Here is a 10,495-nt window from a genome sequence, read left to right as displayed (position 1 = left end):
AGGAAGCTTTTCGATGAAAACGCACAACGCGGGAGAAATTCGTAAGGGAAGCATAATTTTCTGTGGCTAAACCAGTAGCTCGTCGAATATCTAAAATAACGAGTCTATTAGTCTACACGAGTCTAGTCTCAGGTCATAATGTGAATTAAAGTAATTAAATAGGCAAGGATAACTCAAATAGTATAATTAAAGCATTGCATGAATCTAAGTCTACCCGGACATAATAAGGAATTCTAACAGACACATAGACACTCGTCACCTCATACGTGTGTAGCTCTCACAACATGTATGTCACGAGCCAAACCGCAGGGCCACGATGGGCACCCGGTGCCTTACACAACCAAGTACTAACGTAACATATCTTTCTTATCATACCGTCATGGGTAAGTCGCCCAAAAGGGCCATCATGAGATAACGGGAATAAAACATAAGGGAATACTAGACATATGACAACCCAAAATGATATAAAAACTCATACATGTGACATACGGGCCTATAAGGCCGACATGATCATTTGTATACTCAAAACATAGGCCGATAAGGCCATACATGTATCCATATACGTGACATTTGTCTACAAGCCTCTAAGAGTACATAAACATCGGGACAGGGCCTCGCCATACCAATCAATAAATATTCAAGTTATACTGACCAAATAGGCAACTCTAGAACAAGTGGAGTGCATAAACACTTTTCGCTGAGCTGATATCCTACTAAGAGAACTCTCAACCTGTCTATCGGAACCTGCGGGCATGAAACGCAGCGTCCCCAGGCAAAAGGGACGTCGGTACAAATAAAGTACCGAGTATGTAAGGCATGAAAGAAATATAGAGTAAGGAACTCAACATGTAAGTCTGAATAACTCTGTGAATCATGAAAAATTTATAATAACATGCATAGGTATATGCGTACATAACATCATCAAACCTCTGAGGGCATCCCATCATATCATCTCAGCCATTGTGGGTGAAATCATCAGCGTATACCAGCTGATCAGGTAGTGGTGTGTATATAACTACATAACCTTTCCCCAAAACCCATATACATATAATATACGCGTATATAATGCCATCTAGTCATGGGTCAATGTACATGTATAAATGGATGTAATGCATAATAAAGCAAGCCAATAAGATCTCTCGGAATATCATAAGACCCATGAACAGATGATATGATAGTAGGACATATGGGGAATCAAGAACATATGTAACCCTAGTACTTCTAGGAATAGAATCATTAGTAAAAGTGGCGTGCTTGTTCGTTTCGTTGTATCATATGGATCATGACAAAAGGAAAGAAAAGATAGCCTTAACATACCTTATCGCAATCTTTCCAATCACCAAGTTGAACTCGCCTCTTCGAACCTTAATCTACAACAACAATAATAATACTATCATTAAGTTACGAAAGGTACAACTATCGCACAACGAACGACAAGCTTATTTTATATTAAAACGGGCATCATCTCCCATATAATCCTTACTTCCTTCAAAATCAAGATAACACCAAACACAATAATATCAACATGTATACATTATTTTCCAACCTTATATACACCAAAAAATACTACAAAATAGCCCAATACACCCCAATCAATTCATACACAAAATGACCATGTACTAGTGTCAAACAACCCGAAAATATTACGACGAACGACCAGCCTACCACCTGCATAAATGTGGTGTTTCTACACAACCTTAATCCTCCAAAACTCCACAAAATAGTAGTAAAACACGCATCCCAACAGCAAAACAGTCCACTACAAGTGAATAACTCGAACTCATGGCTTACGATCACCAACCCGTGAGTTCTAACTATTAGAAAACAAATTTATCAACCTTTTTGATATTTAAACACTTAAATACAGAAATTACACGTTTTATTAACTATGAAGTACCTTCCAAAATTCAAACTACAAAGAAAAAGAGAGGCGATACAGTGATACTTACGTCGTAAGGATCGTTTTTAAGTTATCGTTTCTTGATTTCGTGCCCGGGATGATAATCTTGTTTGAAGTTCTTGCAGAGAGATTAAAAGTAAAGTTAGGGGTCTTATTTGGTTGTGTGTTCTGGAAAATTGAATAAAGAAATGAGATAAGGATATAAATATCAATTTTGTTTGAAAAGTCAAAAGGTGCTACTTGGCACCCTAGCATTGGTCCTTCTTCCAAAGCTTATAACTTTTTATTCGGGTGTCGTATGAATGAACGGTTAAGAGAGTTGGAAACTACATTCCAAAACCTTAAATTTGGTATATAATATGTCCCCAAAAGACCTCATATAACATACGAAATTTATTTCTCAAAAAGTTCTATTACAAGGCAAATCCTTAGTCGATTTTTTCGCAACTTTAATCCGATTTTTCCTAAACTTCATATTTTCTATCCGAACATAATATATAGACATATTATGACTTTAAAATAATTTAAATCATGATTAACAAGTCTCATATATGTCACCTTGGGTCACACTTGGTGTAACAATCTTCCCCCTTATAAACATTCGTCCTCGAATGTTAAACTCCCAGAAATCTATAAAAATTTTGCCCAAGTCTCCTCTGTAATAGTACTACTACCAACCTGTCACAGAGAAAACCCAACAATACTAAGCCACACAGGGGCACATTCATCAATAAGACCAATGGCCTCACACGACTAATAACAATAACTAATATAAGAATCAAGTACCATATACATACCTAAAGGTTGTGATATCTCAGTCTAATCCTCTTACAGAAGTGGAAACAAGTGAGGATACCTAATGTTCATTTCTTATTCAGCTTCCCAAGTCATATCCTCCACATAATTGTTAATCCAAAGTACTTTAACTGAAGCTACATCCTTAGTTCTTAATCTCCGAACTTGTCTATCTTTTCTTATATAGCAATGGGAGCTTCCTCATATGATAGCTGCTCTGTAACCTGAACATCATCAACTGGAATGACTTTAGAGGGATCTCCAATACACCTACAGAGCAAAGACACATGAAATACAGGATGTACAAACTCCATTTTGAAAGGCAAGTCTAACTCATATGCTACTTGGCCTACTCTATGTATAATCTTATAAGGTCCAATGTACAGAGGGCTAAGCTTTCCTTTCTTACCGAATTATAAGCTTAATCTTCTCAATTGCATGTTGTACCAACTCTGGTCCTACTAACTTAGTTTCCCTAATCTCGAACCATCTTATGGGAGACCTACACTTCCGTCCGTAAAGAGCTTCGTATGGAACCATCTGAATGCTGGAATGATAACTATTATTATATGCGAACTCAATAAGTGGAAGATGATCATACCATCTACCCCTGAAGTCCATCACACAAGCCCGTAGCATATCTTCCAGTGTCTGAATAGTACGTTCAGCCTGACCATCTGTCTGGAGATGAAATGATGTACTAAGACTTACCTGAGTCCCCAATCCTTTTTGGAAGGACCTCTAGAAATTAGCTGTAAAATGAGCACCAATATATGAGATAATAGATATAGGGACACCATGAAATCGTACTATCTCCCTAATGTAAAGCCTTGCATAATCCTCTGCTGAATAAGTAGTCCTGACAGGTAGAAAATGGGTTGATTTTGTAAGTCTATAGATAATAACCCATATAAAATCGAACTTATGTTGGGTATGAGGTAAGCCTATGATGAAATCCATATTAATCACTTCCCATTTTCAAGTCGGAATCTCTATAGCCTGTAATAATCCACCGGGTTTCTGATGCTCAATCTTAACCTGCTGACAATTAGGGCACTGAGCAACAAACTCTACTATATCCTTCTTCATTCTGTCCCACCAGTATATTCCTTTGATATCATGATACATCTTCGTCGCTCCTGGATGAATAGAATAACGAGAATAATGAGCTTCTCCCATAACCTACTGGAGAAACCCTGCCATATTAGGAACACATAATCGACCTCGATATATGAGGACTCCATATCCTGTAATCTCAAATGGTGTATTATCCTTTTGAGGGGATATATCTCTGTAATGAGCTAGCACATGTTCCTCATACTGGTGTTCCTTCACTTCAGTTACTAAAGAGGATGTTGTCGTGTCCTGAATAGTAACTCCGGTATCACATGAGTCCAATAATCGAACTCCAAGACTAGCTAGATGATGAATCCCATGGGCTATCCCATACTTCTCTGTCTGTAAATGTGATAGACTACCCATAGATCTACGGCTGGGGGCGTCGGCTACTACATTCGCCTTCCCTAGATGGTATAAAATATCAACGCCATAGTCTTTCAGTAGCTCCAACCATCTCCTTTGGCGTAAATTCAATTCCTTTTGATTAAATATATATTGAAGGCTCTTATGATCCGTATAAATATCAACATGAATTCCATACAAATAGTGCCTCCACATCTTTAGTGCATGAATCACCGCAACTAACTCTAAATCGTGGGTCAGATAATTCTTCTCGTGCTTTCTTAGTTGTCTTTAAACATAAGCAATTACTTTTCATGGTCATTCAGCCACTTGTTGCATGAATACATGGTTGATCTCATTGCCCACAAATACTAGAATTTTATGTAACTCATATAATCTCAAATATCATCTTTTGATTTCCCGTTCATTAGCCATGATAGGTGCCACTTTTTTATGGAGTGCATACAATGTTGTTGTGAGACTGTTGTTACAAGACCATTTCTTCCTTATGTCACTATACTTAAGTTGAAGCCTTCTTCCTTATTCCCCTACCTAGTCTTTCTTTGTAGTACTTAAGAGAGACCCTTTGACTCATGTAAAGCTGCGAGCTTAATACATCGTATACCCGAAAGAATTTTTGACGTTCTTACCCACCTATAATTATCCTTAATTAGTTACCTCCGCGCCCTTGTGCTCTTAAGGTTGATTCTGAATTGAAATTTTTGATTGTCTTCTCAGTGGCACCATTTTTTTTATTTTCGTAACACTTATACGGTACCTTTAACAATCACAACTCATATCTGAATATTTCTCAAGGATTACGATGCCATCATATTTTCGAGACTGAATTCCCTATGTTGGATTTCACTATGTTTATCTTGCACAACCTGCTGATTTGTCTGTATCCTCTTGTTTATCCATGGCTAGTCTCTTACTGAATCAACTACTAACTACACGCTAGTCCATTCTCAAATCTATATTCTGTGTAATCTCTCTTGGGTTATATATTTTGTCTTAACTTACCCCGCACACTGGCTCCTTATGTATCCAGTGTTCATTTGCACTTATTTATCAATAACATCTAGTGATGGAACCCTTACTGCCTCTCCCTGTCGTCATGCTTACATAATGTTCTAGAGTCGTATCATATCCGTAGGATCTAAATAAATGCAATCTCATTCCTTTCACCTTTCTACCACATTCTTCCTTTACTATTCCATAGTTACCTTAACCACATAACTCCAACTTAATACCATATCACATCATCTTCCCCTTTTAGGGGAGTACTAACATTTATTGCTATGAAGATTTACCTATAAATGTCTCACCTCTTCATATTTGGCGTCTTTTCACATCTTCACGGGCTCTTACTTGCCTTGCGGTAATCCTTCTGTACCAGGGATAATTTAATTTCTTACCCACAAAGGTGACACCTAGTGTAACTGGTACACTTAGTCCTTTAAGCTTAACTCTATTCACAATGCTTGTTTTAGGGAAATGTCTTCCTGAATGACCTTTAAAGATTATTCTTCTGTTGTCCATTCAATTATCGCCGGAACGTGATCTCTGAAATTCTCACGATGTCAACTATTATCAAATCCTTTGGTCCCGAATTCATGTTCAGTTTATCTTATTCACTAGCCCATACTAATTTCTATTACTCTGGGGGTCTAACTTTTCCTTCTGTTAATCACGTATGAGTCACCAACTCATTTCTCGAAATGGGGACATGACTTTATGGCTTATAATCTTTTATTGTCTCAAGGCCTGTAACTTCTTGTCTTTTCCTTCACTTGACTATAGAATCTGTAGTTCTGTCATATTTTGATTTACCGTTATCATCCATTTATCACATCTTACTCGTAATGCTTCATTTACTTTCTTCTTATTCTCCTGCTAATATTTCTGTCTATCACCTTATTATGAAAACTTCTTCAAAACATTCTTTCTCTTTTAGCCCCCCTTGATTCAACTCACTGGCTCGTTGGGTCGCCTAACACTCTCTTTTTACTAGGGACGGGAGCCATACAAAGGTAAATATTTATCCCTTCTAGGACTCCAATGCCAATCTTCTGAAATTTCTGAACATTCTAGTATTCATATCTGATTGTACTATTCTAGAGTGCACCATCTGGGTATATCACAAGGAGAACCATTAGCACGTTTTCAATATCCCTCGGAAATGTGAGCTAATGATAACAATCCATCCATAATTTTGGGTTACTCTATCCCCAGCTGGATGCTGATATCCCATCCTTCTCTTAACTTATATTTGTTAGCTCCCATATGGCATAACTGAAATGGGTGTTGTCAAGTGAATGTATCTTTGTTATTGTTGAAAGTAACTCAGAATGCTCATATTTCTATGCGTGAATTGTAAATACAAATAATCTTCACTAACTGGGTGCCTCATAACCTTCTTCACCTAGCTTCTTTTACTTGTTGAAACTTGTATCTACCTTCTGACTCTCTCGTTGCTTTTTACCATAGGGGTAGATAGATATTCATGCCTTAGGGCTCCTTATCAAGAAGCTCACACGTCGTAGTACACACATATCTACTGAAGGCCTTACATTTACTCATCATAAGCATGGCGCAAAATCGAGTTCCTCTAACTCAACTCTTCCACAGCCACATTCAATATCTTACCAACTATCTTTCTGAATGTAGATGTCATTGTATAACAAATAAAATAGAATTTAGGAATTTGAATTTCTTACAACTGAGCTCTACCACATGATCTAGAGTAAGAAGAAAGAGTGACAGTCCCAAATGCCCTGTAGCCTCCTGCTTATAAGTGTGGTGCACAACACACCCTTAAACAAGACTTTACTAGACACGACTTGTAGACTTCTTAGGACGGAACTGCTCTGATACCACTTCTATCACGACCCAAACCGCATGGCCGTGATGGGCAACCCGGTGCCTTACATAACCAAGTACCAACGTAACATATCTTTCTTATCATACCGTCATGGGTAAGTGGCCCAGAAGGGTCGTCATGGGTAAGTGTCCCAGAAGGGTCGTCATGAGATAGCGGGAATAAAACATAAGGGAATAATAGACATAGGATGACCCAACATGATATAAAAACTCATACATGTGACACACGGGCCTATAAGGCCGACATGATTATTTTTATACTCAAAACATAGGTCGATAAGGCCATACAATGTCATCTGTCTACAAGCCTCTAAGAGTACATAAATGTCATAAAGGTCGGGACAGGGCCCCGCCATACCAATCAATACATATTCAAATTATACTGACCAAATAGGCAACTATGGAACAAGTGGAGTGCACAAACACCTTTCGCTGAGCTGATAGCCTATTAGGAGAACTCTCAACCTGTCTATCAGGACCTGCGGGCATGAAAAGCAGCGTCCCCAGGAAAAAGGGACGTAAGTACAAATAAAGTACTAAGTGTGTAAGGCATGAAAGAAATATGGAGTAAGGAACTCAACATGTAAGTCTGAATAGCTCTGTCAATCATGAAAAATTTATAATGCCATGCATGTGCGTATAAATGCCATACCATGCATAGGTATATGCGTACATAAGATCATCAAGCCTCTGAGGGCATACCATCATATCATCTCAGCCACTGTGGGCGAAATCATCAACGTATACCAACTGATCAGGTGGTGGTGCGTATATAACGCCATAACCTTTCCCCATACCACATATACATATACTATACGCGTATATAATGCCATCTGGTCATGTGTCAGTATACATGTATAAATGGATACAATGCATAATGAAGTAAGTCAATAATATCTCTCGGAATATCATAAGACCCATGAATAGACGATATGATAGTAGGACATATGGGGAATCAAGAACATAGGTAACCCTAGCACTTCTAGGAATAGAATCATTCGTAAAGTGGCGTGCTTGTTCGTTTCGTTGTATCATATGGATCATACCAAAAGGAAAGAAGGGATAGCCTTAACATAACTTATCACAATCTTTCCAATCACCAAGTTGAACTCGCCTCTTCGTACCTTAATATACAACAACAATAATAGTACTATCATTAAGTTATGAAAGGTACAACTATCGCACAACGAACGACAAACTTATTTATTTATTAAAACGGGCAGCATCTCCCCTATAATCCTTACTTCCTTCAAAATCAAGATAATACCAAACACAATAATATCAACATGTATACATTATTTTCCAACCTTATATACACCAAAAAATACTACAAAACAGCCCAACACACCCCAATCAATTCATACACAAAACGACCATGTACTAGTGTCAAATAACCCGAAAATGTTACGACGAACGACCAGCCCACCACCTGCATTTATGTGGTGTTTCTGCACAACCTTACTCCTCCAAAACTCCACAAAACAGTAGTAAAACACGCATCCCAACAGCAACACAAAACAATCCACAAAACAGTCCACTACAAGTGAATAACTCGAACTCACGGCTTACGATCACCGTCCCATGAGTTCTAACTATTAGGAAACAAATTTATCAACCTTTTTGATATTTAAACACTTAAATACAGAAATTACACGTTTTCTTAACTATGAAGTACCTTCCAAAATTCAAACTACAAAGAAAAAGAGAGGCGATACAACGATACTTACGTCGTAAGGATCGTTTTTAAGTTATCGTTTCTTGATTTCGTGCCAGGGATGATAATCTTGTTTGAAGTTCTTGCAGAGATATTAAGAGAAAAGTTAGGGGTCTTATTTGGTTGTGTGTTCTGGAAAATTGAAGAAAGAAACGATATAAGGATATAAATATCAATTTTGTTTGAAAAGTCAAAAGGTGCTACTTGGCACCCTAGCATTGGTCCTTCTTCCAAAGCTTATAACTTTTTATCCGGGTGTCGTATGAACGAACGGTTAAGAGAGTTGGAAACTACATTCCAAAACCTTCAATTTGGTATATGATATGTCCCAAAAAGACCTCATATAGCATACGAAATTTATTTCTCAAAAAGTTCTATTACAGGTAAATCCTTAGTCGGTTTTTCCGCAACTTTAATCCGATTTTTCCCAAACTTCATATTTTCTATCCGAACATAATATATAGCCATATTATGACTTTAAAATAATTTAAATCATGATTAACAAGTTTCATATTCATTACGTCACCTTGGGACGCACAATGTATAACAATGTAGCATATAACAAGAATAACACCAACAGAGTAAATTTCCCATCACAAGGTTAAACATAAGACTTGCCTCGCCCCGAAGTTCCATAACCGGCTCTAACGCCTCTCTAGCACCTCAAAACAATGCCCATCGATCCGAAACTAGTCAAAAAATCATGAAAACCAATAAAAATATACTCCAACATCATAATTAATCAATTTATAACAATTCTCAACTCCGCTCGAAGGGTCAACAAGGTCAACCCTCGGGCCCACATGCCTGGATTTCAAAACTTTTTGAAGATAAACATTACCCATAACATCACGAACTCAAATATATAATTTATTCTCAATTCCATGTCCAATTTCATGGTCAAAATTCAAAAATACCAAATTCTAGGTTTCTTTCAAAATCTCACAATTCCTACCCAATTTCCATGTTTAAATCCTTGTAGAATCCATGTAATTAACTAACATTATGTGAAAATTACTTACTTTACCGAAGATGATGAAAATCTCCCCTTGAAGAGCTTTAAAAATCACCCCAACCAAGTAAAAATGAAAGAAAATGAGCCAAATCTCGTATAAAAATCAAGTCTGCCCAGGTCCTTCCTCTTTGCAATCGCGGAAGAACCATCGCGATCGCGAAGAACAAAATCACTGCCTCCAAAATTTCCTCTACGCGTTCACGACCACCGCGTCATGTTTGCAAAGCCTTTAGATCCTACCGCTTCACATTTGTGGTGTAAGCATCACATTCGCGAAGCCTTAACAGCTCCAGGCCCCAGGCCCCAGGTCCCCTTCCTTCTTCGCGCTCGCGCCCTCCAAGTCGCATTCGCATAGGCTATCTCAGCCTCTTCTCCGTGTTCACGACCCTAGTGTCGCGTTCGCGATGAGAAAATACCAGCAGCCAAAAAATCCTTCTTCGCAAACATGTGAGACCCTTCATCTTCGCGAAGATCAAAACCAAACACCAGCACCAGCAGTTGTAAAACAAGGAAAAGGGATCTGAAACCATGATGAATCACACCCGAGGCCCTCGGGACCCCGTCCAATCACGACAACCAGTCCCAAACCATAACACCAACCTTCTCGAGGTCTCAAATCACACCCAACAACATCCAAACGACGAATCAATGATCAAGGTCCTTCTTTTAACTTTCAACCATTCAAACTTTGAATCACACTAAACATCCCAGAACGACGCCAAACTTT

This window comes from Nicotiana tabacum, chromosome 12 (assembly GCF_000715075.1).
Source record: "Nicotiana tabacum cultivar K326 chromosome 12, ASM71507v2, whole genome shotgun sequence".
In the NCBI taxonomy this organism is placed as follows: Eukaryota; Viridiplantae; Streptophyta; class Magnoliopsida; order Solanales; family Solanaceae; genus Nicotiana; species Nicotiana tabacum.
Note: the sequence above shows the minus strand (reverse complement) of the source record.